At 47.1% G+C, this 27555-nt stretch overlaps 1 protein-coding gene across 1 annotated transcript in view; it reads right to left on the minus strand.

Moving 5' to 3' along the window:
* Positions 1–27555, minus strand: part of LOC129829691 (signal transducer and activator of transcription 5B-like) — a 96145-nt gene that overhangs the window by 58875 nt on the left and 9715 nt on the right. The gene's annotated exons all lie outside the window — the stretch shown is intronic.

The following is a 27555-nucleotide window of genomic DNA, read 5'->3' on the forward strand; positions in this document are numbered from 1 at the left end:
ACAGGGAAAATAGACTACACAAAATGACGATGTACAAAAACAAACCGAACAGTCCCGTATGGTGCGACAAACACTGACACAGGAGACAACCACCCACCACGAACACTGTGAAACAACCTACCTAAATATGACTCTCAATTAGAGGAACGCCAAACACCTGCCTCTAATTAAGAGCCATACCAGGCAACCTTTAAACCAACATAGAAACAGAAAACATAGAATGCCCACCCAAACTCACGTCCTGACCAACTAACACATACAACAAACTAACAGAAATAGGTCAGGAAAGTGACAGTGAGGTCCATCCAGAAATATTGCCGAAATTGGTGTGGAAGAACTTGAATGGCCTGCACAGAACCCATCGAACACCTTTGGGATGAATTGGAACGCAGACTGTGAGCCAGGCCTAATCGCCCAACATCAGTGCACGACCTCACTAATGCTCTTGTGGCTGAATGGAAGCAAGTCCACACAGTAATGTTCCAACATCTAGTGGAAAGCCTTCCCAGAAGAGTGGAGGCTGTTATAGCAGCAAAGGGGGGACCAACTCCATATTAACGCCCATGATTTTGAAATTAGATTTTCAACGAGCAGGTGTCCACATACTTTTGGTCATGTAGTGTACGTTAAAACAGACAATGATACAGTATGTTGTGTGATGCACCCGGCTAGGAGCAACTGTGTTCAGTTAACTGTGCTAGTTAAGTCCACTAGCAGACTTGTTTTGGTGCATTGAAGGGATGTTGAGTGAGATAACGATACCTGATACAACAGTAGACTGTAGATTAAACAGCATGGCGCACCAAAGAGATTAGATTTAAATTTCTCTGTTCACTACCAGTGTGTGAGGAGAATGGACACACACACATATACACTGCAGAGATACTGTTCTTCCTGTCGTGTCAGAAGCATGTCCGTCAGTCACTGCTAGGGAGGGAGGGCAAAAAGGAGAACAGGCGGGAGGGAGAGAGACAGGTGCTGATTGAGCCAAGCGCTCTGTTCTGATCTGTGCTTGCCCCCTCTCTCTCTCTCTATCTGACAATGTGGGGCCTTGCTCTGACCTCATTGTGCTCACTAGGCATGCGAGGCTCTGTAAATCTCTCTCTCCTCTCCCCACCCATAGCCCTCTGCAGCCTGCTGCCTCTCTGCTCTGTGTTGCCCCATTCTCTCCAGCCATCTGGTCAGGGTACAGTCCTGAGACATAGACATAAAGGGCCTGCATCCTACGTAAACAGAGCCACGGAGCGTCGTATGTGGTCCGCTCCAAAATGTCAGCCACGTAAAGGTACGTAGAACTACGCAGAAAACAACGCTCAGTCGCAGCGTTTGCGTGAAGTGCGTAGTGGCGTTAAGGTGAGGTACCTCGAGTGACTGCCTGACTGGTTGACTTGCTGACTGACTGCCTGACTGGTTGACTTGCTGACTGACTGACTGACTGTGGGTATCAGCAGCACATTGCACTACACACTGAGTGTCCACAGGGTCCACTTCTAGGGAATGATTTAGATACGTTCCGTGAACGTTTGTCACTAAGAGCCTGGTTCTCCTGTCATGTTAACATCATTCTAAATCCAGGACCGCAGGGTCACACAGGTTCCAATCTAAGGGAGGTGCTCGGAGGCACTAGGATACATGCATCCGTAACTCCATACCTTCAGTAGCTTTTGGGTTGGTGTGTGTGTGTGTGTGTGTGTGTGTGTGTGTGTGTGTGTGTGTGTGTGTGTGTGTGTGTGTGTGTGTGTGTGTGTGTGTGTGTGTGTGTGTGTGTGTGTGTGTGTGTGTGTGTGTGTGTGTGTGTGTGTGTGTGTGTGTGTGGAGAGTTTCTGGTTTGTTGTTTATAGTAGAGTATCAGGTGTGACAGGATGGTTATTACTGCAGCTGGGCTCTGCGTAGCCCTGGGGACACGGATTCACTTAGTCAGTAATACACCTCTCTCACAAACCAAATGTAACAGTTCATTCACATCAAATAAGAATACGTTGAACTTGATCTGCACTTCCAGGTCTGTCGAGGGGTTTGGGTCAGTCAGAGCAGGGCTGCACAACTCCAGTCCTGGAGGGCCGCAATATCGACTGGTTTTCATTCCTGCCTTTTAAATCAGTGACCGACTCAGACCTGGACAACCAGGATTGAGCACTGAGTGAAAGCAGTGACAGTGACGAATCAATGATCTGTTAGGAAGAAGAAAAAAGTCCAGCAGAACTATGACCCTGAAGGACTGGAGTTGCTGCTGGTTGAGAGGGAACGCAGTGCCAAGTGGACAGAGTGGCCCGTGTGTGTGTGGATCCTGATAAAGTGAGCAGACGGAGGAGGAGCAGCGTTTTGAGAAATGTTACCGTACCAGACCTCATCCTCTTCCTCTTTTTTTTTGTTATCCACCCATGTCCTCAAGTAAACCTTAATGTTCAGACAGGGGGAAAGGAAGAGAGGAACAGAGAGATTAAAGTAGAGATCGTTAAGATAGCAAATAAATAGTGGAAATGTGAAAGGAAGTTTAGACATATTAATGAAAAGTGCTCATGATTACTGTGAGTCGTGCTTATCTGTGTCAGCAGCAACCACAACCGGCTAAGGCTGTCGGTTTACTTGTATGTTCACTGGGCATATGTGTGTGTGTGTGCATTTTTGTCTCTCTGTGTGTGTGTGTGTGTGTGTGCATGTTTGTCTCTCTGTGTGTGTGTGTGTGTGTGTGTGTGTGTGTGTGTGTGTGTGTGTGTGTGTGTGTGTGTGTGTGTGTGTGTGTGTGTGTGTGTGTGTGTGTGTGTGTGTGTGTGTGTGTGTGTGTGTGTGTGTGTGTGCGCGCGCGTGCAAGTTTGTCTCTGTGTGTATGTGTGTGCATGTTTGTCTCTCTCTGTGTGTGTGTGTGTGGGCGCGCGTGCAAGTTTGTCTCTGTGTGTATGTGTGTGCATTTTTCTGTCTCTCTCTCTCTCTCTCTCTGTGTGTGTGTTTGTCAGAAAGTCATTATATAATCATGGAGGGATGACATAAGGCTGGGGTCAGCAGGAGGAATGCCAGCTGGCAGGAGAGATGCCAGGCCACAGCCAGGTTGGGTTGGACCAGTTCCCTGCAGCCTCCTCCATCCACAGTGGGTGGGGAGAGAGAATGAGCCAGGCAAGGAGGAAGAAGGACCAACAATCCCTTGTTTACACTAACTGATATCATGCAGTCCACACCGTTCCTCAGATGTTAACACCCCTAGAACCATATCGTTCATATCCCTTACAACACAACCACCAGTAGAATATCAGGTCTCACTGACAGAATGACTGTAAACACAACAGGCATGGTCCTGTCCTTCTGACCTACAAATCCTACTGTAGGATGGCAGCAGGTGGCACGGGGCTATGAGGTCTGGGCTTGTTGGCAGGGAGCGGGGACAATCAATTTCCTAAAAGAATCAGCCATCACCAAGAAGATTAACCTACATATGGATCAAAACAAGATGGCAGATGAAATGACCCACTGAAAGGCCCATCACTAGCGCCTGTCACAAACACTTCAGTTCACTAATCTGTCAGTTAAGGACATGGGCCTATGACTAAGGCATGGCTGTTAAGCTCCTACTGCTGTGGCATTTGCACGCGTGTGTGTGCATGTGTACGTGGTCTACTGGCAAAGACAAGGCTCACGACACAAACAAAGCAAACAGAGAGTGTAGCAGATCAATTTAGACCAATAATATTTGGGTCTCATTATCCAGCTCTAATCTGGCCTAAAAGCCTTGGCCTGGCCACATGGAATGGCTGCATTGTTCAGCCTCAGTCCCAGTTACTGGAGACTGGAGACCCTGCCTCCATAGCATTGAATTCCCTTCCCTCCAGCAGCAGAGCCCAGACCTCGGGCCCCATGGAAGAGACCTGACGACATCAGTGCCTGGTCACTGCAATCCCCTGACAACCAGCAGTTCTGCTCTCTCTCTCTCTGCAGTAAGTGAACGTGTAAGAAGGCAGCTTCTCCACTTGTCCAACAGGGCTTGTTACGTGACAGCAGTTACAACACAGAGAGAGAGACAACCAAATGCTCTACTTTATTGTCCAGATCAGTATGTGTATAAAATCCTAATCACATCAGTGAAAAATTCAATCACAGAAAACCAAGGCTCCCGCCCAGCTGTGTGTAGCTACTTTGTTACCATGAATTGGCCTTCAGTGAGACTGGTCCAGGGTAAATCCCTGCCATCTGTCCAGGAGCCAAGGTCAACCAGAGGCCTGACCCCCCCCCCCCCCCCCCCCCCCCCCTCACAGACAGCCTGTGCTACTTCGGTATCTGGTTCTGTACCAGGGGAACCACCAATAGCCAGGCTCTCTGACACACTAACCAGTCAGTCATAACCTCACATAACACAAGCCAGCCTTATCCCTGTGGCACAGCCTTATAACCTCAAGAGATCTTGCTAGCGGCGCAGACCGGCCATCTCCAGGATTAGAGGTATTTTCTGATGACACAACAGCCTTCTTCAACTGAACAGACAAACCATTGTCTGTCAGTAGGGTCATGGTGGAGTGGATCAGACAGGCCAGGCGGACCGGTGTGGTGAGGTGCTGCTGTCTCAGACGGCTGACTGCAGTAAAGCAGCTTTAGAGGAGGGATGAAGGGAGAGAAAGAGGCGATTAAGAGGCTGAGATTGACAGCTGGAGACAATGTAATGAGGCCCCTCAACAAAAGGCCTAGGAAGAGAAGTGTGAGGGGGACCATGTTTATGCATTCTTTAGAGGGTTGCTGATGGGGCCTCAGCGAGCCTCCTGGGAGAGGAATTTCAGGGGCCACCATCCCAGCCCTGTCCCAGTCCTGCCCCAGTCTTGTCCCAGTCCTGCCCCAGTCCTGTCCCAGTCCTGCCCCAGCCCAGTCCCAGCCCTGCCGCAGTCCCGCCCCTGTCCCTGTCCCAGTCCCAGTCCTGCCCCAGGAGTGCGTGAGGTAAGTAGAGGAAATTGCTACTGCTCAAATCTCATTAACTCTCTCTCCCAAGGCTTGGAGGAGGAGACTTGCAGTAGACATGCCCACAAGGTTAGGATCTGTCTATTCCCTCAGCTTAGGCGGCCACCATCGAGGCATCAGTGGAGGTAGAGTTGACCCTACAGAAAAGGGTCCTAGGAGCCCCATAGCAAACTAAGATAAATAAAGGCCTGCACTCAATGGAAGAAAAAGAAGCCAGCTCTCACTGGATGTAGTTCCAGCAGATCCTTAGCTTTTTGATCTTTTCAGAGAGGCAACATGTCCTAATAGTCAATGTCCTCATGTAGAATAGTCATGCTAGAGTCAAGCCAGACTAGTGGAGGTCCCTACTGTATAGCATTTACACTATGATGACGTCTAGCCGAGCTCCAGCTAGCCATTGATACAGCTGTTTGATTGTCACACACACCGGATAGGTGTAGCGAAATGTGGTGTTTTACAGGGTCAGCCATTGGAGGATGGTGTCCCTAGGGGCAAATTAGGGTTAAGTGCTTCGCTAAAGGGAACATCGACACATTTTTCACCTTGACGGCTCGGATATACGCTCTAAACGCTAGGCTACCTGTCGCCCTAATAGCGTAGCCTACCAATCTGCTGACACTGGACAATAAATGTTTAAATTTTTTAAATATTATTAGTATATATTTTTTTTAAAAATTACAACCCCTTTCTCCACAATTTCGTGGTATCCAATTGGTAGTTATAGTCTTGTCCCATCGTTGCAACTCCCGTACAGACTCTGGAGAGGCGAAGGTCGAGAGCCGTGCGTCCTCCGAAACACGTCCCGCCATGCCGCACTGCTTCTTGACACACTGCTCACTTAACCTGGAAGGCAGCCGCACCAGTGTGTCAGAGAAAACACCGTCCAACTGGCGACCGTGTCAGGGCAGCGTGCATGAGCCCGGCCCACCACAGGAGTGGCTAGAGCGCGACTGGACAAGGACAACCCAGCCGGCCAAACCCTCCCCTAACCCGGATGACGCTGGGCCAATTGAGCACCGCCTCATGGGTCTCCCGGACGCGGCTGGCTGAGACAAAGCCCGGGATTGAACCCGGATCTGAAGTGACGCCTCTAGCACTGCGATGCAGAGCTTTAGACCGCTGTGGCACTCAGGAGACCACACTGGACAATCATGACCAGCATAGAGAGTGTTATCATCACAGTGCAATTTAGAGAAGAGAGAAAGGGCCTGAGAACAAGCCAGGGGGTAAAGAAAGGGGCAAAAGTCAAGAGATAATAGGAGTGAACCATTTCCAGTAGGGAAACTAGCTAGCTAATAGGCATAAACCAGTCACAATGATCGCACATTCACATCAATCACTCAAACCAAAAAATGTACTCAAACCACAACATGACTGCTTTGCTGGTAGTGTCTGTGTGGTTGGGACTGGGAGACAGACAACCACAGTTGGTTTTCATCGATTTGAGAGGTTGACAAAGGCCATTAGTGGATTTGTCAATAGGTGGTGTGAACTACAACACTTCAGCACCCACTTCCAGTTCACATCACAATGATCCATTAACAGCAGTGAGATGATTAACTCCCGGTCTGTAGTCTCTTTAGACATCCAGGTTGCCTCCCACAATATTCAAATGTTCTGGCTTAACACGTCTGTATGTAACTGAACTTCAGTTTGATACTGAGCGACTACGTAACTGCCTACGTCACTACCTTATCCCTTTGCATAAAATACAAAATAGTAGTTAGCAAGATGAAGATCAGAGGTTATTTTTAATGCGTGCACTTCACAATTGGCTAGTTTGCATTAACTATCTACACTAAAACCACTGCAAAGGGTAGCTGGGTGTTCGAGACTACCTTGTCTGGTCTCTGTGTGGCAGACTGACTTGAAGCAGGGGGGAGAAGCCTGCAGCCTGAGCGTCATCAAACTGTGGCATTTCATTTCTCTAACAGGCGCCTTTCATCAAGGCTGTGTTTATTGAATAATTCACTTACACCTCAGCCTCCTCTGTCTGTGAGAAGTCAACCTGATTAGGAAGAAGAAGAAAGGCCCTGTTGATTTATTAACAGAATAATAAGCTGTTAGAGAGGTGCTACGATCCTATTGTCTGATGGTAGAGGTGTTACTATCCTACTGTCTGATGGTAGAGGTGTTACTATCCTACTGTCTGATGGTAGAGGTGCTACGATCCTACTGTCTGATGGTAGAGGTGTTACTATCCTACTGTCTGATGGTAGAGGTGTTACTATCCTACTGTCTGATGGTAGAGGTGTTACTATCCTACTGTCTGATGGTAGAGGTGTTACTATCCTACTGTCTGATGGTAGAGGTGTTACTATCCTACTGTCTGATGGTAGAGGTGCTACTATCCTACTGTCTGATGGTAGAGGTGTTACTATCCTACTGTCTGATGGTAGAGGTGCTACGATCCTACTGTCTGATGGTAGAGGTGTTACTATCCTACTGTCTGATGGTAGAGGTGTTACTATCCTACTGTCTGATGGTAGAGGTGTTACTATCCTACTGTCTGATGGTAGAGGTGTTACTATCCTACTGTCTGATGGTAGAGGTGTTACTATCCTACTGTCTGATGGTAGAGGTGTTACTATCCTACTGTCTGATGGTAGAGGTGTTACTATCCTACTGTCTGATGGTAGAGGTGCTACTATCCTACTGTCTGATGGTATAGGTGTTACTATCCTACTGTCTTGTCTGAAGGAGAATGATGAGATGCTAAACTGTAAAAGTTCTGGTTTTATATGGCAGAAAAATATTGTTTATATACAAGGTTGCAGGTGTTATTGCAGGGCACAGTGAAAAGCTTAGGCTACGAGCTCCAACATGCAAGACTAAGTGAAATAAAACAATGAAAATGAACGGGTGCTGCCAAAAACAAATATTAATGTGTAGGCTACATTGACTTGCAAAATCATTCCAAAGTAATCCAGCAAAGTCATCCTGTTGTCCTGCATTTGGGTATTTTGTGGTCACCCTAACTGTAGTGCTATAGTGGAGAGTAACCTTCCCCCCTCAGGACCAACCCATCTGACCCTATTAGGCTTTTTCCATTACAGCAATATTATGACACCCAGTAAGGCTAGTTACTGATTCTGTGACTCCACTTCCTGGATATGCTCCCGTGTAGCCAATCAGATCACATCAGACCTGCAGGCTTTTATGCAAGTTCCCTGTAACATTAACCTAACACAGCAGGTGTTAAATAAATGCTGAAACTAGATCCCATAAATATTGCTCTTGACAAGAAACAAAATCTGTGGGGGGAGATTCTCTTCTCCACTGTTCAACCAATCCAGTAAATGTGGAGGAGGAGTTAAGACGGAGTGTCACTTTGTTAACGTCCAAAAGAGGAAGTCACGTCACAGGCTCTCTTTCCATTTCCCTTGAAAACCGGAACATCCGGTTGTTGGGGACTCGGCAGAGGCTACTGTAACATCTACACTCCACTTAACTGGCATCGGCAAGAACTCCTAAAAAGTTTGCTACTTGTGCACACATACACAATAGTCCAAAAGTGGAAAGTAAAACAAGATGCTCCAATGGGCAGGAGGTAATGGCAATAAAAGAGAAGAGGAGAGTGACGTTGCAAACAGAAAAACTGAACACCAAAAGAACATATGGTCCAGTGAATGAAAAACAAGTTGGTGATATATACAGTACCAGTCAAAGGTTTGGACACACCTACTCATTCCAGGGTTTTTCTTTATTTTTTACTATTTCCTACATTGTAGAATAATAGTGACGACATCAAAACGATGCAATAACACATATGGAATCATGTAGTAACCAAAAAAGTGTTAAACAAACCAAAATATTTTTTATATTTGAGATTCTTCAGAGTAGCCACCCTTTGCCTTGATGACAGCTTTGTACACTCTTGGCAATTCTCTCAACCAGCTTCATGAGGTAGTAACCTGGAATGCATTTCAATTAACAGGTGTGCCTTGTTAAAAGTTAATTTGTGGATTTTTTCCTTCTTAATGCATTTGAGCCAATCAGTTGTGTTGTGACAAGGTAGGGGTGTGTATACAGAAGATAGCCCTATTTGGTAAAAGACCAAGTCCATATTATGGCAAGAACAGCTCAAATAGGCAAAGAGAAACGACAGTCCATCATTACTTTAAGACCTTACTTTAAGTTGTGTCCAAACTTTTGACTGGTACTGTACATATATCAAAAGTTGAATCTATGCAAGATCCTCTCTCTGCTCTCCTTCACGTTTACTTCTACATACTATGCACGTACGCTGACACACACACACACACACACACACACACACACACACACACACACACACACACACACACACACACACACGCCTGAGTGAACACCTCAGGCAAGAGGTAAAGGTGAGTTGAAGGTTGAATGAGGGATAAAGTACTGTTCGAACTTACTCAACCTGGCCAGACTGCATTAGTATCAATGTAGCATGTGCAGTAATAACCAAACGGATTGTTGTAGCCTACAGGAAACTGCTCTTATTGGCTTTATTGTACACTCCTGGAAAAAAAGGGTTCTTCGGCAGTCCCCATACGAGAACCCTTTTTGGTTCCAGGTAAAACCCTTTTGGGTTCCAGGTAAAAACCATTTTGGGTTCCATGTAGAACCCTCCTTTAGAAAGGGTTCTACCTGCAACCAAAAAGGGTTCTTCAAAGGGTTCTCCTATGGGGACAGCCAAATAACCTGTCAAGGTTCTAGATAGTACACTCTTAGAAAAAAAGGTGCTAAGTGTTTTGTTTTGTGACACAGTCTGTCTGAATGTTGTTTACATGGATGGGATCTTCTTTTATACTTCTCCTATGCAAGTTTAGTCTTAGTCCAGCTGTCACGCCCTGGCCTTATTATTCTTTGTTTTCTTTATTATTTTAGTTAGGTCAGGGTGTGACATGGGGAATGTTTATGTTTTGTTGGTTTTGGGTGTTTATTTGGTAAAGGGGTTATGGGGTGAAGTATATGGTTTTGTGTTGAGTGTAGATGTCTAGCGTTGTCTATGTTGGTTAGTCATCTAGGAGAGTCTATGGTTACCTGAATGAGTTCCCAATTAGAGACAGCTGATTTCGGTTGTCTCTGATTGGGAGCCTTATTTAGGGTAGCCATAGGCTCTCATTGGTTGTGGGTAATTGTCTATGTAAGAACGTTTGTAGCCTGTTTGTATGTGCACAACGTTTGTAGCTTCACGGTCGTTTTGTTATTTTGTTGTTTTGTTAAAGTGTTTTTGTGTCGTGTTCATCTTCGTGTTGTTTAATAAAAGAAGATGGCTTATTTTCCAAAAGCTGCATTTTGGTCCGTCAATCCACCACACGATCGTGACAGAATTACCCACCATAGGACCAAGCGGCATGGAAGGCGGCAACAGGACCTACCTACACAGGATCTCTGGAGTTGGGAGGACGAATTGGAAAGAGATGGACCTTGGGCGCAAACTGGAGAATATCGCTGCTCTCGTGTGAAAGGTGAGGCAGCCACAGCCCAGGAGAGGTGGTTTAAGGAGGCAGCTAGGAGACGTGGATGGAAGCCGGAGAATCAAGCTCGAAACCGGAATTATGAGGGGACACGTCTTGCACGGAAGCCCGAAAAGCCCGTGAGTAACTCCCAAAAATTTCTTGGGGGGTGGCTAAGGGGTTGTGGGCCAAGGGCAGGTAGGAGACCTGCGCCCACTTCCCAGGCTAACCGTGGAGAGCGGGAGTACGGGCAGACACCGTGTTACGCAGTAGAGCGCACGGTGTCTCCTGTACGTGTGCATAGTCCGGTGCGGGTTATTCCACCTCCCCGCACTGGTAGGGCTAGATTGGGCATTGAGCCAGGTGTCATGAGGCCGGCTCAACGCGTCTGGTCTCCAGTGCGTCTCCTCGGGCCGGCATACATGGCACCTGCCTTACGCATGGTTTCCCCGGTTCGCCTACATAGCCCGGTGCGGGTTATTCCACCTCCCCGCACTGGTTGGGCGACCGGGAGCATTCAACCAGGTAAGGTTGGGCAGGCTCAATGTTCAAGAGAGCCAGTACGCCTGCACGGTCCGGTATTTCCGGCGCCACCTCCCCGCCCCAACCCAGTACCACCAGTGCCTCCTCCACGCACTAGCCTTATGGTGCGTGTCTCCAGCCCGGTATCACCAATTCCGGCACCACGCACTAAGCCTTTTGTGCGTCTCCAGAGTCCTGTGCATCCTGTTGCTGCTCCCCGCATTAGCCCTGAGATGCGTGTCCCCAGTCCGGTACCACCAGTTCCGGCCCCACGCACTAGGCCTAATGTGCGTCCCCAGGGTCCAGTATGCCCTGTTCCTGCTCCCCGCACTAGCCCTGAGATGCGTGTCCCCAGCCCGGTGCCACCAGTCCCGGCACCACGCACCAGGCCTACAGTGCGCCTCAGCCGGCAGGAGTCTGCCGTCTGCACAGCAATGACTGAACTGCCCGTCTCCCCAGCGCCATCTGAGCCATCCGTCTCCCCAGCGCCATCTGAGCCATCCGTCTCCCCAGCGCCATCTGAGCCATCCGTCTGCAATGAGCCTGCAAAGCCGCCCGTCTGCCATGAGCCTGCAAAGCCGCCCGTCTGCCATGAGCCCACTGAGCCGTCCGCCAGACAGGAGCCGCTAGAGCCGCCAGCCAGACAGGAGCCGCTAGAGCCGTCCGTCAGACAGGATCTGCCAGAGCCGCCAACCAGACAGGATCTGCCAGAGCCGCCAACCAGACAGGAGCAGCCAGATCAGTCAGCCAGCCATGAGCAGCCAGATCCGTCAGCTAGCCATGAGCAGCCAGATCCGTCAGCCAGCCATGAGCAGCCAGATCCGTCAGCCAGCCATGAGCAGCCAGATCCGTCAGCTAGCCATGAGCAGCCAGATCCGTCAGCTAGCCATGAGCAGCCAGATCCGTCAGCTAGCCATGAGCAGCCAGATCCGTCAGCTAGCCATGAGCAGCCAGATCCGTCAGCCAGCCATGGGCCATCCCTCAGTCCGGAGCTGCAGTCCCTCAGTCCGGAGCTGCCATTCCTCAGTCCGGAGCTGCCCCTTACCCTGGTGCTGCCCCTTACCCTGGTGCTGCCCCTTACCCTGGTACTGCCCCTGACCCTGGTACTGTCCCTGACCCTAGTACTGCCCCTGACCCTGGTACTGCCCCTGACCCTGGTACTGCCCCTTAGTCCGGAACTGCCCCTGAATGCAATGGGGTTAAGGTGGAGGGGGGTCGTTTGGAGGAAGCCTAGGAGGTGTTTAGGTACTGTGGTGACGTGGGGACCGCGACCAGAGCCGGAGCCGCCACCGTGGATGGAAGCCCACCCAGACCCTCCCCTAGACTGTGTATGGTGCGCCCGGAGTTCGCGCCTCAAGGGGGGGGTTATGTCACGCCCTGGCCTTATTATTCTTTGTTTTCTTTATTATTTTAGTTAGGTCAGGGTGTGACATGGGGAATGTTTATGTTTTGTTGGTTTTGGGTGTTTATTTGGTAAAGGGGTTATGGGGTGAAGTATATGGTTTTGTGTTGAGTGTAGATGTCTAGCGTTGTCTATGTTGGTTAGTCATCTAGGAGAGTCTATGGTTACCTGAATGAGTTCCCAATTAGAGACAGCTGATTTCGGTTGTCTCTGATTGGGAGCCTTATTTAGGGTAGCCATAGGCTCTCATTGGTTGTGGGTAATTGTCTATGTAAGAACGTTTGTAGCCTGTTTGTATGTGCACAACGTTTGTAGCTTCACGGTCGTTTTGTTATTTTGTTGTTTTGTTAAAGTGTTTTTGTGTCGTGTTCATCTTCGTGTTGTTTAATAAAAGAAGATGGCTTATTTTCCAAAAGCTGCATTTTGGTCCGTCAATCCACCACACGATCGTGACACCAGCTAAAGGGTTTGTAAAAAAATAACTGTATAAAGAACAGTTTTTGCTGGGAAAAATGCAGGTTTGTCCTCATCATTGATTTCTTTTTGAAAGCCCACTTCTTACATGCATCTAATGCCACTCTATCCCTCTACACTCGTCTCCCATTCGCTGTACTGTACCTTCCCCCATGCTCTTCTAACTCTCCTGTCTTTTCCCTTGGTACATTTCTCCCCCTCTCGCTCATGCGCCACATCAACACCCCTGTAAACACCAAGGCAGGCAGCTTCTGAGAACCCTGTCCTTTGACCTTTTCAGCTTGTGATGTGTCAGAGTTCATATAGCTGCAGTTTCTCACAGGCGGTGTCTTATGTGGTCACCAGAGCCATGTCCCCCTTCTCACTACTTCTCCAGCACCTCACCCCTCTCTCTCTCCCTCATGTGCACTTCGTAAAGGTCACCCTCTACCCCACCTCACCCGCCCTCCCCTCAAATCCCAGTGGTCTGCTTAACCTTAACCTATGCTGGGGTTTTATTACACTGTAAAAACAACAGTGACTCACACCCTCCTTCCCAAATGGCACCCTACTGCAGTAATCTGGTCAAAAGTAGTGCACTACAAAGGGAAAAGGGTGCAAATGAAAGTCGATTAAAGTTCACACCTGTTGTACTTGGCACATGTGACTAATAACATTTGATTTGAGATGCAGTCCTGGTCTCGGGGCAGAGTGGACCTGGGAGCAGAGCCACCTAGGGTAGAGGAGACCGTGACTCAGAACCTAGCTACAGTATGGAACATCAGGAGGCTGCAGTAGTACACAGTGGTACCCAGCTGGGGCAGTCATAATGGAATGGATGTGTGCTACTGTATCATGCCAAGTGGTGCTTGCTGCTGCCTGGGACTCTCTAACATCCAGCTGGCCTTCTTGCATTAGCTGATTTGAAGTGGAGATTATGCTACTGGTAAAATAATTATAGATATAGCTATGTCTATTGACGCATGATGGAAATAACAGAAAACACTGTTGCCATGGCGTTTACAAGCTTTTTTCCCGAGTTGCTTTGACCTTGCAGACTCGCTGGGTCGTGACACATTTCATAAGAGCCCCACAAATACTACAAGGACGTGCCTCCTGCGGCTGCATGTGACGCTCTGACACTCATAACAAGATATCCCTGAATCAAAGGTGCCACTTAAGATTTGTGCTTTGATTGCATTTCAGTTGAATGACGTTGCCACGGTGAGTTAGCGCCGGGTTCCCCCCAAGGCTGTGGGCTTTCCGCCTCATATGACCTGCTAATAGTGTAGTGGACAACACACAGTGTCCTTTCACTGGGAAACCTTTTAGCTGAGACCTGAGGGACTCCAAATGTCACACTGTTTCTAGGCTTGTGGCAGAGGAGCAATCCACTGGAGAGCAGAGCAAAGCAGAGTGAACATCCAGCCAAAGCCAAGTGGGACGAGAGAAGCAAAGGTGTGGGATCATGGATGGGGCTGGGACTGAGGCTGGCAGTGGTGCTGGGACTGAGGCTGGGGCTGGCAGTGGTGCTGGGACTGAGGCTGGGGCTGGCAGTGGTGCTGGGACTGAGGCGGGCAGTGGTGCTGGGTGTGAGGCTGGGGCGGGCAGTGGTGCTGGAACTAAGGCTGGGGCGGGCGGTGGTGCTGGGTGTGAGGCTGGGGCAGGCAGTGGTGCTGGGTGTGAGGCTGGAGCGGGCAGTGGTGCTGGGACTAAGGCTGGGGCGGGCGGTGGTGCTGGGGATGGCAGTGGTGCTGGGACTGAGGCTGGAGCTGGCAATGGTGCAGAGGCTGAGGCTAGGACTGAGGCTGGGACTGAGGCTGGGTATGGCAGTGGTGCTAGGACTGATGCTGGGGCTGGAAATGGTGCTGAGGCTGGGACTGAGGCTCGGTATGGCAGTGGTGCTGGGTCTGAGGCTGGGTATAGCAGTGGTGCTGGGACTGAGGCTGAGGCTGGTTATGGCAGTGGTGTAGGGGCTGGGACTGAGAATGGGAATGCCAGTGGTGCTGAGGCTGGTGCTGGGTATTGGATTGAGGCTGGGTATGGCAGAGGTGCTGGGGTTTGGATTGAGGCTGGGTATGGCAGTGGTGCTTGCGCTGGGGTTTGGATTGAGGCTGGGTATGGCAGAGGTGCTGGGAGTGGTGCTGGGTATGGCAGAGATGCTGGGATTTGGATTGAGGCTGGGTATGGCAGAGGTGCTGGAGTTTGGATTGAGGCTGGGTATGGCAGTGGTGCTGGAGTTTGGATTGAGGCTGGGTATGGCAGTGGTGCTGGGTATGGCAGTGGTGCTGGAGTTTGGATTGAGGCTGGGTATGGCAGTGGTGCTGGAGTTTGGATTGAGGCTGGGTATGGCAGAGGTGCTGGAGTTTGGATTGAGGCTGGGTATGGCAGTGGTGCTGGAGTTTGGATTGAGGCTGGGTATGGCAGTGGTGCTGGAGTTTGGATTGAGGCTGGGTATGGCAGAGGTGCTGGGGGGTGGATTGAGGCTGGGTATGGCAGTGGTGCTAGGGTTTGAATTGAGGCTGGGTATGGCAGTGGTGCTGGGGTTTGGATTGAGGCTGGGTATGGCGGTGGTGCTGGGTATGGCGGTGGTGCTGGGTATGGCAGTGGTGCTGGAGTTTGGATTGAGGCTGGGTATGGCAGTGGTGCTGGGTATGGCAGTGGTGCTGGAGTTTGGATTGAGGCTGGGTATGGCAGTGGTGCTGGAGTTTGGATTGAGGCTGGGTATGGCAGTGGTGCTGGAGTTTGGATTGAGGCTGGGTATGGCAGTGGTGCTGGAGTTTGGATTGAGGCTGGGTATGGCAGAGGTGCTGGAGTTTGGATTGAGGCTGGGTATGGCAGTGGTGCTGGAGTTTGGATTGAGGCTGGGTATGGCAGTGGTGCTGGGGTGGCGCTGGGTATGGCAGAGGTGCTGGGGGGTGGATTGAGGCTGGGTATGGCAGTGGTGCTAGGGTTTGAATTGAGGCTGGGTATGGCAGTGGTGCTGGGGTTTGGATTGAGGCTGGGTATGGCAGTGGTGCTGGGGTTTGGATTGAGGCTGGGTATGGCAGTGGTGCTGGGGTTTGGATTGAGGCTGGGTATGGCAGTGGTGCTGGGGGGTGGCGCTGGCGTTGCAGCTGAGCTGTGGTGGTGGAGGTTCTTTTGGATCATCAGACACCTCCATGCCATCCCAGGCAAAACAAAGGACTTGACCTGATTTTCTCTGAGACATTTCCTGGCACTGTACATATAATCCAGTTCCTTCTATTACGATGCTGGAATGATTATAGTAGTCCCTCAGTCTCCCTGTGATAATCTCGATAAGCTGAAAGGGCAATGAGTCACGGCAGTTATTCCCCCCGGAGAGAGGCTTTCCTGAATTACACCTCAAATCACCATTACTGTGCTGGTGTTTCCCTTTGTACTGTCCACCATGTCCACACAGTCCATGCTAATACAGGGAGGTGATGCTTCAAATCCACAGCATCATATGACATCCTGAAATAACTGTTCTGAATATAAATCCTTTCTTCCTCCTCTTCTTCTCTTCCTCCCCCTTCTTCTCTTCCTCCTCCACCCCAGCCCGGACCGCGTTGTCCCATTAGGCTCTGTAAAACTCAGCCAGAGACTAGTTCTTGCAGTTTGTGCAGCAGCCCTGTCCTGTCACCAGTCTATATTGACTGGGTAAAAGGCTCCTACTGACTGCCACTGCACTGAACAGGCATGAGAAGGGAGGAGAGAAGTTCTCAGAGACGGGCTCCATTAAGGCCAGGACACTGTGAACAAAACCAGTACCACATCGAACCCATCCTGCATACACAGGTAAAGTGTAACACATACAGTACACTGATCTTTAACAAACCCCGCTTTCAATTTCTGTATTAGCCAATAATGCATTTGCAAGGCTATTCGCTCTGACATCTATCCATTCATTTATTCATTCGTTATCTTAGTGGATACGTCACCTCTCTTATCTCGTCATTTGCATTTATGAGAGAGTGCATTCATGGGTATTTTAGTTTGCATGTCCACATATTTTTCATAATGTACGCCGCACAATAACACAATGGCAACGTTTTATAATGCAACGCAGACAGCCACAATAACGTAACAAACTACCAAGGGAATAAAGGCCATGATGGGGATGACATATCCAATTTCTATCCTATTCATGTACAGAGCACATCCACTCAATCCATGTTGTGCGAGGCACAGGGGTCTGGTGACGCAATGGATGATTGGGGAAGAATGTGAGGCTGGAGAAAATACCTCATGGGGACCAAAAATCGTGGTATTACCGTATGTTACACTGAGTATTTACTCTCTCTGTTCTCTCTTGCACTCTCTGTCCCCCCCATCTCTCTCTCTCTCCCTCCCTCCCTCTTCCCCTCGCTTTCTGCATATGTTTAACGGCACATGAGATCAGTTCATACGGTTGAATGCTTCCCAGAGAAAGCGTGGGACCCTGTGCAACAGAAGGGGACTACACTGTACAGTACCACAGACTTACTTCACTGGTGTAACTTTGAGAAAGGTGGGAACCTGGAAGAAAAAACACTGGTGTTTTAAAAGTGCAAGGTTGCACTTATATAGTAAGTGTGATATGAACAAGGGTTCTGTTTGTTTATCAAACGTTGAACTCTGACCCCACACACGCACACACACACACACACACACACACACACACACACACACACACACACACACACACACACACACACACACACACACACACACACACACACACACACACACACACACTTCTTGTCTCCACTGGCCTGGGTTATCAGATACTTTTCTGTGTTTAATCATTGATATGTCCCAGGCTGTGCACAGAGGCAGCCACCAGTGTGGGGTAAAACCATACTCTATTCATTTTAATAAGACTACAGTCAATATTTAATTTTCTCCTTCAACTATAATTTGGAGATGTTATATGAGGATCCTCCAGCGCAAGCTGAGAGAGAGAGCGAGAGAGATGTCGTGCAGAGTGAGCAGCAGCGAGCCACGCTTGTCAAAAGTATAGGTGATGCTGGTAAGGCGGAGTCAGGCGCAGGACACAGAGATGAGTAATAACCGGAACTTTACTCAAAAACAATATTCCATGAAGGAGACAAAATAATCCAGTTCACAAAACGAGACAACTTGACAATAACAGACACGCACAAAATCAAGGGGGAAACCAGAGGGTTGAATAGGGAACAATGATTATGGAGTGGAAACCAGGTGTGTACAATGAAGACAAAACAAATGGAAAATGAAACGTGGATCGGTGGCGACTAGAAAACCGGTGACGTCGACCGCCGAACGCCACCCGGGCAAGGAGAGGGACCAACTTCGGCGGAAGTCGTGACAACGCTGGGGAGGAGAAGAACCGCCGGGGGCAATGACGAAGTAATTGGATCAATAGAACCCCAGGTCCACACTCTGGCGGTCCACATTACACTAGCTCTGCACTAGATAGAGATAAATGGAGAGGGATGAGAAGAAGAACAGAGAGCCTAGGACAGAGGGGAAGACTGGGCCCAGAAATGAGACAATACTTTCTTATTCATTAGGTTATTTATTTTAAATTTAAAGGGGAACCAAGAGAAAGAGAAAGACAGAGAGAGAGCGAGAGAGAGAGAGAGATACGTGTGATTAAGACTGTCAGAACCACAGATCCTACTGAGACGGAAAGAGATGGAGAGGGACAGGAAGGGCCTGATGTTTGACACCAGACAGCCCAACCAACCGACCAACAGACATGGCTTTAGACTTGCTCAATCAGCTTGGCAGCCTGATCCTGTCAAACAACAGATTATAAAACACAACACCACTAAAGCAGCAACATTAATTTTGACAAAAGGCCCGGTCTGTTCTGGATCATAATCATCGTCATTATCATCATCTTGTCTTAATCTGCTAAAGACATTTGGCCCATTCCCCAGAGGGAGCGCAGCCCTGACCTACATTATTATTTATTTTTTACATTCTGGGATTAAGCGGGTCGGGAATAATGGCAACGTGACGTGTGTGTGTGTGTGTGTGTGGCATCTGATGAGATGTTCTTATTTCCCTATTTCTGTCTCACTCCTTCCCTTCTCAGTTCTCTGCCACCCACATGCTTCATCATTCAGTCAGGGTTTTTATGTTTATTGAGGATCTCCTGCTGTAACGTGACCAGTAATAGGTTTGAACGTGGAAGTGGTGATCGACTACCGGTTAGGCCTCATCCTGCTTTAAGTTACACTACATTTAACAGGCAGATGATTCTCAAACTCCCTTGAAACAGAGGGCTTGACCACTTTACTCTCTGCCAGGATCTTTAACCAAGAAGAAATTCCTCAGAAAGCCAAAAGGATACAGTTGAGTTCTCCAGAACACACTGTAGAATTATACTCCACAACCAGCCAGCGTTCAAACAAAACCACCTGCTGAAAAATACAGCCAATTCAAACCCTAACCAGCCAATACAATCCTCAACAAAACTAAAACCAGGAAAGACAAAGCAAAATATAAACCAAACACCAGACCAAAATGACCCAATAGGTTTAGAAACAGAAATCATCAGTGGAGGACCATAAGAGTTTAGATGACATCACCACTGGAGCACATACTAATCTTCAGTGTAGCAGCCAGCCATTGGTCGAGTCATGTGTGAGCTTATAAGGCTTGACCTTTCAGTGAACTAATGCAAGGCTTATGCCAGGCTGATTTAAGGCAATAGGGGCAGAGCAGACGACCCCTGACCTCTAGTGCATTACTGGAGCCACTAGATTAGTCTCTCCTCCAGGTTATCTGGGGGGATATCACTGCCTCGCCTTATGAACAACAGGAACACTGGTCACACAGATGCAAACAACATACCGTAGATAGTATAGCTAGCTACAGATGTAAGATTTCAATTTGACCACCCTATTGCAGGATAAAATCTCCATTCATTATAATCCACATAATAAGTCACATTTCCTGTTGCTACAGGATTCTTTTCGTGTTGTAGCAAACTGGCTCAAATTAAGATTCTACATCTGTACACTCATCCAGTCCATTCTGTTAAATCTTTCTCTTCATTTACAAATCTATGATCTGTGCCTGTCTTGACAGGACAGTGTAGCCAGAAGTTTAAAGAGTGCAGGGTGAGAAAGTCTGTATCTTCGGCATTGTGGCACCCGAAGGCTAGGTGGGAATTTGTTGGATTGGTGGGTATCAAGAAAGATTTTCAAGCTTGTGGCAATTTTTTTTGTTGCAAACAAAAGTTTAGGAACCACTGATGTGGAATCAAGTGATCGGTTGGGAATTAACCGTTAGTAGACTGTACTGGTCTCTATCTCCAACGGACAGGTAAATTATTTCAATGTCAGGGCCAAAAGTGGTTAGCATGGTAGCTACGGCTTGCTCTGAGCGGCATGTAAGTGGTATTGATATTTGCTAACATATGAACGAATTCTGCTGTCCAGCATGACGTGACCTGCAGCAAATTGGACCTCCTGTAGAGTTGATCAAACATTACAGTTCAAACATCTTCTTTCATATCCCCCGGTGCCAACCCAGCATGAGGTGAGCATGCAGTACGAAGATTGGGTAGCTTTTAAATAATATGTTGGGCTGGACAAAATGATATCACAGTCATATGATATCACAATAATTTAAACCATTACAATATACTGTAAATAGGGCCTCCTGAGTGGCGCAGAGGTCTAGGGAAATGCACCCGGGTTCGATCCCAGGCTGTGTCGCAGCCGGCCGCAACCGGGAGACCCGTGAGGCGGCGCACAATTGGACCAGCGTCGTCCGGGTTAGGGGAGGGTTTGGCTGGCTGGGTTGTCCTTGTCTCATCACGCTCTAGTGACTCCTTGTGGTGGGCCGGATGTATGCACGCGTCTGTTGCCAGCTGTACGGTGTTCCCTCAGACACATTGGTGCGGCTGTCTTCCGGGTTAAGCGAGCAGTGTGTCAAGAAGCAGTGCGGCTAGGCAGGGTCGCGTTCCGGAGGACGCATGGCTCTCGACCTTCGTCTCTCCCGAGTCCGTACGGGAGTTGCAGCGATGGGACAAGACTGTAACTATCAATTGGATATCACCAAAAATAAAGAATATACTGTAAATGCTATGAGAACGCAAATGAGCATCCCTGTTGGTTCATCTTCAATGTGAAAATGCCTGCTCCTGTTTAGAGTCTATTGAATGGAACTCTGGTGAAGTGGTTGAAGCATAGAACAGCATTTTGCTCATGTGTGTTTACTTTACAGAAAATAACAGGGTGAAATTATTTGCATACAACTATTTGCATTCAATTTGCATATTGCAACAAAGGTAAGATAACACCAGTTATCCCCCAATCCCCAACCACAAAGCAATTCCAATGGACATTTAAGAAGGAATTAACCAGAAATAAAAGTTAAGTAAGGTACATCCAAAGACCATCACATTTAACAAATACATATCACATTTAACCCAGTCAGCTTAACTCAGTCAGAAACTCGGAATCCCAGCAAAAACGAAAATATCCACAGGAGACATTTGAGGAAAAACGTGATGCTCACAGCCACATGTCCCCCCCCTAATTTGCATGCTACCTTCCCATGGCTGGCTGAGAGCGAGGGCTGAGAGCGAGGGCTGAGAGCGAGGGCTGAGAGCGAGGGCTGAGAGCGAGGGCTGAGAGCGAGGGCTGAGAGCGAGGGCTGAGAGCGAGGGCTGAGAGCGAGGGCTGAGAGCGAGGGCTGAGAGCGAGGGCTGAGAGCGAGGGCTGAGAGCGAGGGCTGAGAGCGACCTTCTTCGAGAGCGCTGGTAATTTCTTGTGTGTCACAAAGATAATATCCGGAGGCCTTATCACGTGTCTCAGTGTCTGGTGCGCAACACAGAGGAAGAGAGAAATCTTTCAAATACATATATTTTTTACAGTCTATCAGGGAAATACAGTGAAAGATAGTGAGTAAAAGTGAGTGAGAGAGAGATATACATTGCACTGGCACATCAAGACCAGAAGGAGTGATTCAACTCTATGGGTGTTGATGACTATGTGGACCATCTTAACCATTTTAAAAGGAAGGATTTTAGTTGTATGATAAACCTCCTGTTAACAATATAGCCCATTTAGTTTTACTAGATACAAACTTCAGAGTAATGTAATGTAGCTGTCAACCGTGACCCAGGCTATATGATGTATTTGACAGACCGATCAGTCTTACCTAGGCAAGGCTGAGAGCTCTGGAGGTCATGTGACTATAGGATTAGTTTGAGACCAACTGAAAGGGGCAGGGTTAGTGGGGGTAGGGGTTAGTGTGAGCCTTGCTTTCACCACCACATGCTTTCTCATAGACCCAGGGACTCCTCCCCTACTACAGTATCTCTTTCCCTTTAACTGTCTTTCTCCCTTCCTCCTCTCTCTGCTTGAAAACATTTTCAACCCGTTTCACGCTCACCCTAGTGAGGTTTAATCTCTGCTTGGACTGGACAACACAATGTTACTCAGCTAAAGGCAGAGAGAGAGAGAGAGAGAGAAGAGAGAGAAGAGAGAGGAGAGAGAGAAGAGAGAGAGAGGATAATGTAAAAAGAAACCAATCAACACACACTGAGGTACTCATTGGCTGTGTTTGAGATCATTAACACCGCGATGTATCATGGGTAAATCGTGACTGACTGATCTACAAATAAGATTGAGTCGTTTTTTAGATGCAAGGTGATTTGTAGATCAGTCAGTCTCGACTTGCCTTTAAAGTCGGCTGCAATGTTGAACGCGCCCACTTCCTTGTAGCCTACATGACACCGCACTCTGATTGGGCAACACTTCCTCATGCTCAAATTGGAACCTCCTCTTAGTCCTCATCTAAGATTTGATTATCCTACCCCAATAACAGCCTTAAAGATTTTCAATGGTCAAACATGGACAATTTGAACTTCCTATCAACACCTCCTCCCCTTTTCCCTTTTCTTCCTCCTTCCCTCCCTCCTCCAGCGGCATGTATTCATGGACGCCAAGAGATGCCACACCCCCCCTCCATCTTCAGTCTCTCTGTGTTTCATAATTTTCCTTCAATATGTGTAGGCCATCTATCTGATGCTGTCTGGTTTAAAAGAGTATGACATTGTTGCCACCAGTAGAATTGAAAGCAATAAAGAACAAAATAACAGCCAATCAGCGTTGAGAGAAACTGAGTGAGCTTAACTGTGCACCAAAAAAAAGTGTCAAGGGAAGCCAGTTTGAATTTAGCTTCACACCAATCACATCACATCCGAAGCAACACGTAATTAACAGTAAAACAAATCTTGTTGTCATTGTCCTCCGGTGGCTAGCTAGCTAAAAACGGCCCTTTCCTAAATTAACCATGGATGGAGATAGGGATTTGGACATGTGGTTTGACTTAATTCTCCGTACTGGACAATGATTATAACCGCAATTCTGATCTAACCATAAATTCCTACATTGTGCCCCTGGCCTGAGAGGATGGAAGTTCAACATGTAGCTAGATGTAGTACGCTAATGTTAACTAGCTGGCCTGGCGCATCGTTGTCCATGAAAGGAAGTTAGGCTAGCGAGCAAGCATTTTAGCCAGGTAGCCTACGACAACAAAAACTAAAAGCGTGTACTGTATGATAGATTCGTGAGAGGATGGCATTGGTTGTTTCTCTACAAGTAGGGTGAGTCGACATATTTTTTCTACTTGCACGCACAAACGCATGCACACACGCGTACACACACACACATGGAAATCAGAACCATGGACAGCCACATCATATTTAGCTTTCATTGATTGGACAAAATTATTTTTGTTATCTTAGTTGTCACTGTCTGTATTAGACTAAGCAGAGGCGATTAGATGATGTTGAAATGTTGAAGTTGAAATGGTGCTGGAATATTGGAGGCAGTTCCTGTTTTCTTTACGACTTGAAGTAACTCCCCATAGTTCTAAATCAATAGTTGTTTAGTAGTTTGAAAATGTCGAAAACATTAACTTTCTTGACCATGCTGTAGGTCATGTAGCTGTTTGTTACATGCAATATGCTTTGTGGACTTCACCGGACAGATGTCGCTCTCCGGTTTTGTGATGAAACAAAGGTGTGGTTGAATTTATTCTGCCACTGTCTTCTTATTGTCTCGAACTTAGGCCTATACTGTATATCACGGTGTCAAGGCATATGAACTAACAGGTTATAGAGCAAACAATGCAATTATCCCAACACACAGGTTGTAAAATGGCTTTTTTACCTGGCTTGCATTGCTTCCTTAGTAATTTTCCCCCACGCACCACTACTGCCCTCCTCTCCCCAACTGTATGAGATCATCGGTCTCTTTCATAAGTGACTCCTGACTCACAGCATCCTGACAGGACAAGGGACTAGTGACTGATAACCAAGCCAGGAACTTTTCCCATATACAGTATACACCATTATGATTATTATTAATAATAACAATAATAACCATAATAATAACAGATTGTATTTGTATAGTGCTTTTCATTACAGCAATGGCAGGTAGCCTAGTGGTTAGAGTATTGGACTAGTAACCGAAAAGTTGCAAGATCAAATCCCCGAACTGACAAGGAAAAAATCTGTCGTTCTGCCCCTGAACAAGGCAGTTAACCCTCTGTTCCTAGGCCATCATTGTTCTTAACTGACTTGCCTAGTTAAATAAAGTTTTTTTTTTTTTTTTAAATAAACGACAGGTGCTGTTAGACTACAATATTATTTTTCTGACTGTTTGGAAGTGTTAACAACACTAAATAAATTCTAAGTAATACCAGTCTGTTCTAACAAAAAGACAATGTAAAGCCTTTATTACAGCATAGCAAAGATCAAAGAGCAGAATCTGTGAAATTGCTTCATGTGACATTTTGCCGTTGCAAGAGGCTTGGTGCTCACGGAATTTGTAGGCTATTAAACAAACACTCAAACAGGCTAACCGACACTACATCTGTCTTATTTCTGTAGATATACAGTGCTTTCTGTCACGGCTCCTCCTCTGCAGTGCAGGGGGCGGTTCCTCCTGCAGGCAGAGGAGGGTCGTTAAGTGATTGGAGCCACCTGGGCTCAGGGTATAAAACTGCTTACTAATCACCTCTGTCTCTCTTGCTCTCTGTCTCTCACTGCTCCTCCAGGTATGCTCATGATTTGTTTGTTCCTTTTTAGTTTTGCATAGTTTTCACTCAGTCATGTTCACACACACATATTCATGCACCCATGCACTTTACATACACCTTACATTATGATACATCCACACCTCATTCCTGTTTCTTAGTTTAAGTTAATAGTTTGTTTAATAATAAAGAACACTTTTAAATTGGCCTATACCTGTTGTTCGTGTCCCCTCATTTTTGTCACAGGCTATGAGCCGGCTTGTGACAAGTGGGGGCTCATCCGGGATAGTAGTTAACTTGGGTTAGTTTAGTTCAGATTGACAATTTTTTTTGTTTGAGTGGATGTTTTGGTTGGGCCAATTTTGTTTAAGAGAGAGTTGAGAGCCATGTGTTCTTTTGGTTCAGTTAGCTTGGTAGCTAAGCAATTCACTCTGTGTTTTTCTGGGTTTTGTTCAGGTGGGAGTCCTCTCCTGTTCAGGCATATCAGCAAGTGTCAATAGGAGGCTTGTGGTGTTTTTGTTTTAGGTGGCAGTGAACGTGGGTAGAGCATCCCTTTCCCTTTTCCCCTACATCGGCTCGGGAGCACCTCCGTGGTTATGGGAGGGCTGCCAGTTTCTGGTTGTCTTTTCCACTCCACTGGTTTTGTGTGCATAAAACCCCACCACATGTGACTGCACGAAGACCAGGGCCAGTTAGTTAGTAGTTTTGGAGGATAGTGGGGTGTGGCTCCTGTCCTTGAACCCAGATTGACAGCAGGTGAGTTGTGTTTTTTTTGAGCATTTGTAATAGTTGTATTGGTTGAGGAAAATGTCTTCCATTTTGTGTAGTTTTGTTCAAGCTCCTTCAGAGGTAGCCTTAGAGTTGTGTACTAAGGAGCAGTTAATTGAAATTGCTGAACATTATCAGATTGATATTGTTGATAAAAAAATTAAAGAGACTGTTAAAACTAGCTTAAAGCAGGGTCTTAGGGAAATGGGTGTTTTTGGCGGTCAGTCTGCTAGTAGTGAGGGTGCAAGTTTTCAGTCTAGCCCTTCATTAACTTTTGAGCAGCAGAGGGAACTGTTGCAAATGCAATTAGAGATAGAGCGATTGAGAAATGCTAATAGACCGGAAAGACTACCACAGTTTGATGTTTCACAGAATCTTCGTTTGTTGCCTAAATTTGATGAGTCAGATCCAGACACATACTTTACTTTATTTGAGCGTATTGCGGAAGCTAGAGCTTGGTCAGATTTGGACATGACTATGTTGTTGCAATGTGTACTTGAAGGGTAAAGCACGTGAGGCTTTTGCAGCACTGAGTGTAGCTGACAGTAAAGTTTATGCTAAAGTTAAATCAGCAGTTCTGAAGGTCTACGAGCTTGTGCCAGAGGCATATCGTCAACGTTTTCGTTACAGGAAAAAGTTAGATTCACAAACCTATTCTGAGTTTGTTTGTGATTTGACTTCTGCATTTAATCGTTGGTGTACAGCTTCTGAAGTTAGTACTTTTGAGGGTCTGTCTAATTTGATTGTGTTAGAACAGTTCAAACATTCTGTTTCTGACCAGGTTGCTACATACATAAATGAACGTAAAGTTAAGTCTCCAAGTGATGCAGCAATCCTTGCAGATGAGTACAGGCTAACACATAAAAGCCATTTTGAGTCAAACAGTGACATGTACCATAAAAATAACTTTACTCCTAGGAATAGGAGGTCACCTTTTTTTGGAGATTCTTTCCAAAGGCCTCAGCAGAAGTTTGGGTCTGGAGGACTTAAAGCACCGGTTAATGCTAATACCTGTCGCTAATGTTTAGTTGAAGGACATTGGAAGAAAAATTGTCCTCTGCTTAAATCAAAACAGTCAGTTCAAGTTAAACCTGTTGTGATGGCAAGTCCTGTTACAGCCTCTGACCACCAGGGTGAGCTGTTTCAGCCACTAGTTGAGTTTGATTCTCAGTTTTCCCGCTGTGATTTTTCAGCCTTTATTTCAGATGGTGTAGTGTCCCTGGTAGATGGCAACCAGAATGTTAAAATCAAGATCCTAAGAGACACTGGAGCTTTAGATTCTTTTATTCTGGAATCTGTTTTGCCGTTCTCTAAAGAGTCTGATACTGGCCGTTGTGTAATGGTATGTGGTATGGGTTTAGTTCCATTCTCTTGTCCTTTACACGAAGTTACCCTAAAATGTGGTCTGGTGATGTAGATGTTGGGGTTAGACCTCAGTTGCCAGTAGAGGGAGTGCACATGATTTTGGGGAATGACTTGGCAGGTAGTAAGGTGTGGGCAGATGGCAAATTAAACATCTGTAAGAAGCAACCTTCAGTGTCCCCTGCAAGGTAATCTCCGGATCAGAACTATGTGTCTCCTGAGGTATTTCCAGTTTGTGCGGTTACCCGCGCAGCCTCTCGTAAGGAGATTGAGAGTAGGCCAGAAAGTCTTGAGTTGCCAGTCAAACTCCAGACAGAACAGTTGACTAGTTCTAGAGATTCATTGATGGCTGAGCAAAAAGCCGATACTACTTTGGCTGATCTGTTTGATAAAGTGGTTCCTGATTCAGTGGTGAGGAATAGTGCTCAGTGTTATTTTCTTCTTGATGGGCTGTTGGTCAGGAAATGGGTTCCACACAATGATCAGGGTTTAGGAGAACCAGTCTTTCAAATAGTTGTACCTACTACTTTGCGAAATAAAGTGTTGCAAACTTCACATGGTGATGTGGCAGGTCATATGGGTGTTCGTAAAACTTATGATCGCATACTTCGTTATTTTTTCTGGCCACGTTTAAAGCGG

The sequence above is a fragment of the Salvelinus fontinalis genome, chromosome 2 (genome assembly GCF_029448725.1).
Source record: "Salvelinus fontinalis isolate EN_2023a chromosome 2, ASM2944872v1, whole genome shotgun sequence".
Taxonomy (NCBI): Eukaryota; Metazoa; Chordata; class Actinopteri; order Salmoniformes; family Salmonidae; genus Salvelinus; species Salvelinus fontinalis.